This window comes from Diabrotica virgifera, chromosome 1 (assembly GCF_917563875.1).
Source record: "Diabrotica virgifera virgifera chromosome 1, PGI_DIABVI_V3a".
Lineage (NCBI taxonomy): Eukaryota > Metazoa > Arthropoda > Insecta > Coleoptera > Chrysomelidae > Diabrotica > Diabrotica virgifera.
This window is the reverse complement of record NC_065443.1, coordinates 296,134,913-296,141,279: the sequence shown is the minus strand read 5'-3', so window position 1 is coordinate 296,141,279 and position 6,367 is coordinate 296,134,913.

Here is a 6,367-nt window from a genome sequence, read left to right as displayed (position 1 = left end):
GCAAAACCCTTTCGTTTGTGACTCTTTCTACCCAACTGATCTTCAGAATACGGCGGTAGACCCACATTTCAAATGCTTCTAGGTTTTTTAAAAGCGATTCTGTCAGTGTCCATGCTTCAACCCCGTAAAGTAGTACTGGGAATATATAACATCGGACCATTCTTATGCGAAGTTCCAAATTTAGATCATGACTGCACAGGATTTTCTTAAATTTCATAAAACTTGTTCTTGCTTTGGCAATTCTACTTTTTATTTCTGTACTAGGGTTCCAGCTTTCATTAATATGAGTACCCAGATATACAAGATTACTTACTCGTTCAATTGAGTCATTACCGATTGTTACGTTATAGTTATTATTATTTACGGCTGCCTGTTTACTAATAACCATAAACTTTGTTTTTCTTGCGTTGAGTTTGAGTCCATATATCGCGCAGAATGCCACCATTCGATTCAATAACGCTTGAAGATGTTCAATTGATCCAGTCAGCAACAAGGTGTCATCTGCGTATATAAGAAGCTTAACAGAGCTTATTATTCCGGAAGAATACACCAGAAACAATAACGGCGAACCGTTTCTTTTATTTGACAGTGGTCCAAACGAACAGAGAATTTTAATATTTTCCACTGAAAGAAATTTAACTTTGATGGCGAGCTGTGAACACTGGTATGCCGATGGAACATTCACATGTACTCCTCTATTGTTTGGTCAGCTGTATACAATACATGGCGTACAGTATAGCAACGTTATTCCAACTGTTTTTGCTCTACTTCCTAATAAAACTCAGGCAACATACACTCGACTCTTCCATGAATTAAAAACGTTACGACCAGGTTTACGTCCTACAACAATAATGGTGGATTATGAAAAAGCAGCAATTAATGCTTTACAACAAGAGTTTCCTGAAGTCAGAATCCGTGGATGTTTCTTTCATTTCACACAATGTTTGTGGAGAAACATGCAAGGTACAGGACTGCAACAAGTTTATACAGAAGACGCGAATTTTGCTCTACATCTGCGACAATTGGCAGCCCTAGCCTTCGTACCTGAAGTAGATGTTGTTGCAACATTCGGAGAGCTACTGGACAGCGAGTTTTACACTCAAAATGAAAATTTACTAACACCTTTAATAAACTACTTTGAGGATGTATGGATAGGCAGATTGGATCGACGACAACAAAGAAGACCGCCAATGTTTCCAAGGAATCTTTGGAATTGCTTCGAATTTATAGAGAAAGATCTACCGCGTACTAATAATGCTGTCGAAGGTTGGCACAACAGCTTCTCCTCGATATTAAATGCAGCACACCCAAATCTATGGAAGTTTATTACGGGGCTAAAGAAAGAAGAGAGTTTAAATCGATTAAAAGTGGAGCAATACATAGCTGGAAACCAACAACCTCAAAAAAAAATTTATAAAGATACAGCGCGGCGAATAAAAACGATTTGTTTGCAATACGGGAACCGGCCAAATCTAGAATATTTAAGAGGAATTGCCCAAAATTTTCAACTGCAAGTATAAAAAACTAAAAAACAATTAAAAAAAAAATTTTTAAAAAACAAAAAAAAAATAAAAATTAAAAAAACACAAAAAAATAAAAATAAAAAAAAATAAAAAAAATAAAAATTAGAAAAAAATAAAAAAATTAAAATTAAAAAAACTTTTAAACACGCCAGTTACTAACTGCCAGTCCTAAGCCTGGATAAAGTGTGAAGGAAAGTTAAAGTATGCAAATCTGTTATTAATATAAATGTATTCTTTAACTATGATATCTTCAATAAGTACTCACCAGTGACAATGTATTAATGAAATTGTGCCTGTTATATAATTTTTAACCACAATCATACCTATTCTGTAACTCATTTCGATGATAGAAGTCAGTAAAATCGAATAGAAGTGACCAAGTCGAATAGAAATAGTCCAAATCCGTATTCCATAACTACTTCGGAATCTCTACAATCGTAATGTGAATAGAAATCACTTCGACAGCATTTACCCTGTCGAGATGAGATTCCGATTATCGGAATTGTGGTTGACGCAAGCGCATTTTGTTTTGTTTTGACGTTTATATTTTATATATAAAAATAATTAATTACATACTACTTATTTATAATTATTTATAGTATTTGTACCTTTTTTTAGCTGCTTAATTTTTAGTCTGTGGTGTTATTTGTTTAGAGAACTATATATATTTCATTTAGACATGTTGTACGAGTATGAATAATTGGACCTAACCTTATTTATTTGCTACTTGGCGTCTGAATGTTTCCCATTCACATTGTTGCCATATTTTGTTCGTATATTTCTTGTACAATTGCAATCAATGGTATAATGCACAAGAATAGCTTGATAAATAAATATTATACCAGTATACTTGTATATTTATCAGTCAACGCTCATAGCCTGAACAAATTATAGAAAAGATGCCATTTTTGGGAAAAGTTGTTTAGCAGTTATTTCAACTGAAATCGAATCTTAAAGATTGCATATTATTAGTAATATCAATTTTAAATAATTTATTAATAATAATGAATTAATAACATCAATTTAAATATCTTTGATTTAAAAGCATTTATACTTCTTATCTTCACTTATCTTTTTTATTTATCAGTTTATCTTCTTTTTTATATCAATTTTAATTAACTTTAATTTAAAACCATTTATCCTCTTTTAAGCTTTTTGCATCCAGTATTTACACGAATATTTTATTTACTTCTCAAAACTTTGAGGATAGTATGAAGAAAGTATGAAAACATTGAGGAAATGGCAACGGTGTCATATCTCAAGTAACAAAATAGGTCACAGAACACAATTTCGCTGGTTACTGCGCGGCTGCCACCTCCTCAGAACCGCGTGAAATAGAAGTCGGAGATTCCGATTACGATATGAGTTACAGAATACCGATCCAAACACAAAAATGACGCGATAGATATCAAACATTCCGATTTTGGGTAATTACGATTCGACTTGGTCATTTCTATCCGATTTGTTAAAAGTTACAGAATAGGGCTGAATATCATTATTTTATTTGGGAAATTTTATTTTAATAAAGATGGTAGCCCTTAACCTACCCTATCTATATGTAGTATATACCCTGTAAAATATATTAAGCTTATATTAAAACTTACTCTTAAATAACCAAGGGTAAATTTTGCGACACTTCCAAGTCGTGAAATAATACCTCTAGGTACTTTCCCTACAACATTTACAGTTAAAATTACCTTAATTCGACCATTAAATTGGTCGAACATTTTACATGATCAATTTTGTCGGACAGAACCTTTGATTTGTTACCCTTTCATTAAACTCTCATGCAAAAATCAGACTGCTATTACTAACCAACATGATTCTTGTCATTTGACATGTTGTTCGTGTTCCACTCATAAAAATGCCCAGTTGGTGATAAACACCTGTCTGATTTTTGCATGAGAGTTTAATGAAATGGTAACAAATCAATTAGAAGTTCTCTCTGACAGAACATGAAACATTTTCGTAGTCTCACGTTCCAAATTTTTAATCTGTTCCACAATTAAAACTTCCAGTGTTCCCATACATCAAAGTTTGTCCGACTAGACACCGTTAAGCTATTAACAAATTTTCAGCTTGCTATTAATCAACTTTTTTTTTGGTACGTGGGATCCACGTAGATCCAGGTCTATAAATTTTAACTTTAATAAGAAAATTAAACAAATGACAACTCAAAAAACATTCGGCGATTACTGCAAATATTGGATGACAAAAGTACCATACAGATATGTACCTATTGCGCATCTATTGAAATTGTGGGAATCAAATATAAAAACATTTTGTCATGATGAGCTTCCAGATAACAGAAAACGTCACAAACAATAACTAACAAATATCAGGCCCGCCTCTTACAAAAAATGAGATCAAAAGGCCATTTCATCTTTGATGCCTTTGAAGCGTAACAGGGCACCTGGCCCTGATGGTATTCACGGAGAACTTCTTAAATCGATGTGCAAAAAAGATTTTTAATTCATTGATATGGTACTACTACTATAATAACATATTATAACGTTGATGGATTCGACCGTTACTTGATGGAAGTTCATTTTATCTAATAATAAAACACTGAAAACGTTTGTTTTCTATACTTCCACAGAATTTATTATAACTAAGTGACTACAGCCGTTTCGGCAGAGTGCCTTTCTCAAGTGATATAGTTTACAATGTGTTTTCCTTTTTAAGTCTTCAACTGAAGAGGTTGAGGAGTGGGGAGCTGTTTGTCTCGAGTTGGTCATTCAGAATTATATCTGTATTTTTCAGTTTATTAATTTCCATAGATTCTAAAAAAGATAGCTTAAGGCCTGTATTTTGAATATGCAGAATTTGAAACTCTTCGTTGAAAGAATGATTATGATCTAGAAGGTGAAGTGCGTATGTAGAAGTGTCTGTTTTTCTATTGTTGAATGCCCTTTTGTGTTCTGCTATCCGTTTGTCAAAAGTTCTGCCAGTTTGACCGATGTACGTTTTCGGACAGTCACCACACGTTAGTTTGTACACACCACTCTGTAGTTGCTTTCTCTTTCGGCTTTTATTGTTCTTAATATATTTGCTTAAGTTGTTGTTAGTTCTGAAAGCTGGTGTTATTCCTTTCTTTTTTATGTATCTGGCTATTTTTGTTGTTATCTTGCCAGTATATGTGAGAGAGCAGAAGGTACTGGGTTCTTTCTGTGGTGGTGGATACACTAATTTCAGGGCTTTCTTATGGAGTTTTTGGTTTAAAATTTTGTTAACTGTTTGTTCGTTATAGCCGTTGTTTACTGCTATTTGTTTAATGATGTTTAGTTCTATCTCGAAGTTATTTATTGTCATGGGAGTTTCTGTCAGTCTATGTATCATGCTATGGTAGGCTGCTAATTTGTGTTGTGTAGGATGGGATGATGAATTGTGTATAGTTGTGTCAGTATGGGTAGGTTTATGATATACGGAGAACTCATGTTTGTTGTGTAGTCTGGAAATCGTTACATCTAGAAAGTTTATGGAGTTATTCTGTTCTGTTTCTATTGTAAACTCAATATTATTATGAAGTGAATTAATATATGATAGAAATTAGTCAAGTTGTCTGTTAGTTCCTGTAAAGCATACTAGTATATCATCCACGTATCTCCACCAATATAAGAACTGTTTAAATACGGGATGTTTAGAAATTGTTGTTTCAAGTTGGTTCACAAATATATCTGATAGCAATGGGCTTAGAGGATTACCCGTAATAAGTCCTGCACTGTTGTTTGTGTATATTTGATTATTGAATTCAAAATAGTCTTGATTTATGCAAATTTCAAGAAGGTGTAAAATTTCAGATGCAATGATCGGATTTGTACTATTATGGTCTAAAAGATTCTTAACTAAAACAAAAGTTTCTGTAGGAGGAACACTAGGAAAAAGATTTTTTACGTCAAATGAAATTAGTCTGGAGCTGTTGGGCAATTGAAAATGTTGTATTTTATTAATTAGTTCTAGTGTATTTTTTACGGTGAATTTAGGTGAAAATTTAGTGTATTCTGTAATAATATCTGACAGTTTTTTTGAAAGTTTATATGACGGAGCTGTATAACGAGACTATAATAACAAAACAATAGAATTTTTAACTAACCAAAACAGTACAAAACTAAACAAAGACCCCACAGAAAAATACCGAAAACAAATTAAACTAGCCATTGAAAATTCAGAGTCAATACTAAATCCAACAGAACAGAAATACCTCAACATTATGAACCCACAACCTCCTAAATTATACTCTTTTATTAAACTACACAAACCTGACCACCCAATAAGACCTGTAGTTTCTTTTTATACAGCTCCGTCATATAAACTTTCAAAAAAACTGTCAGATATTATTACAGAATACACTAAATTTTCACCTAAATTCACCGTAAAAAATACACTAGAACTAGTTAATAAAATACAACATTTTCAATTGCCCAACAACTCCAGACTAATTTCATTTGACGTAAAAAATCTTTTTCCACCTACCTCTACCGAAAGTATACTTTTCCGGACCTGTTTGTAGGGAGCAAAGTTGTACTTTTCCTCCCTAGGGAGGAAAATATTTTTCCTCCCTAGGGAGGAAAAGTAAAAGTGACGTCATGGTATTTCATTCATGAAATGTAACTTATTGACGCCCTGTACAATATCTATTTTTTATTACGTAAGTTTCTATACATTTTAACGTTTATTTATAAAACACTCTGTATTTTGCATAATGGTAAAAAACAGTAAATTGTTATTTTGATTTAACAATGTTTACATTATTTATTTGACTTATATTTGACAGTTGACAGTTATATTGTACGTACTTGTTAGTTTTAGTTCTAATAAATTTTGTTGGTTAGTTACATAAATAA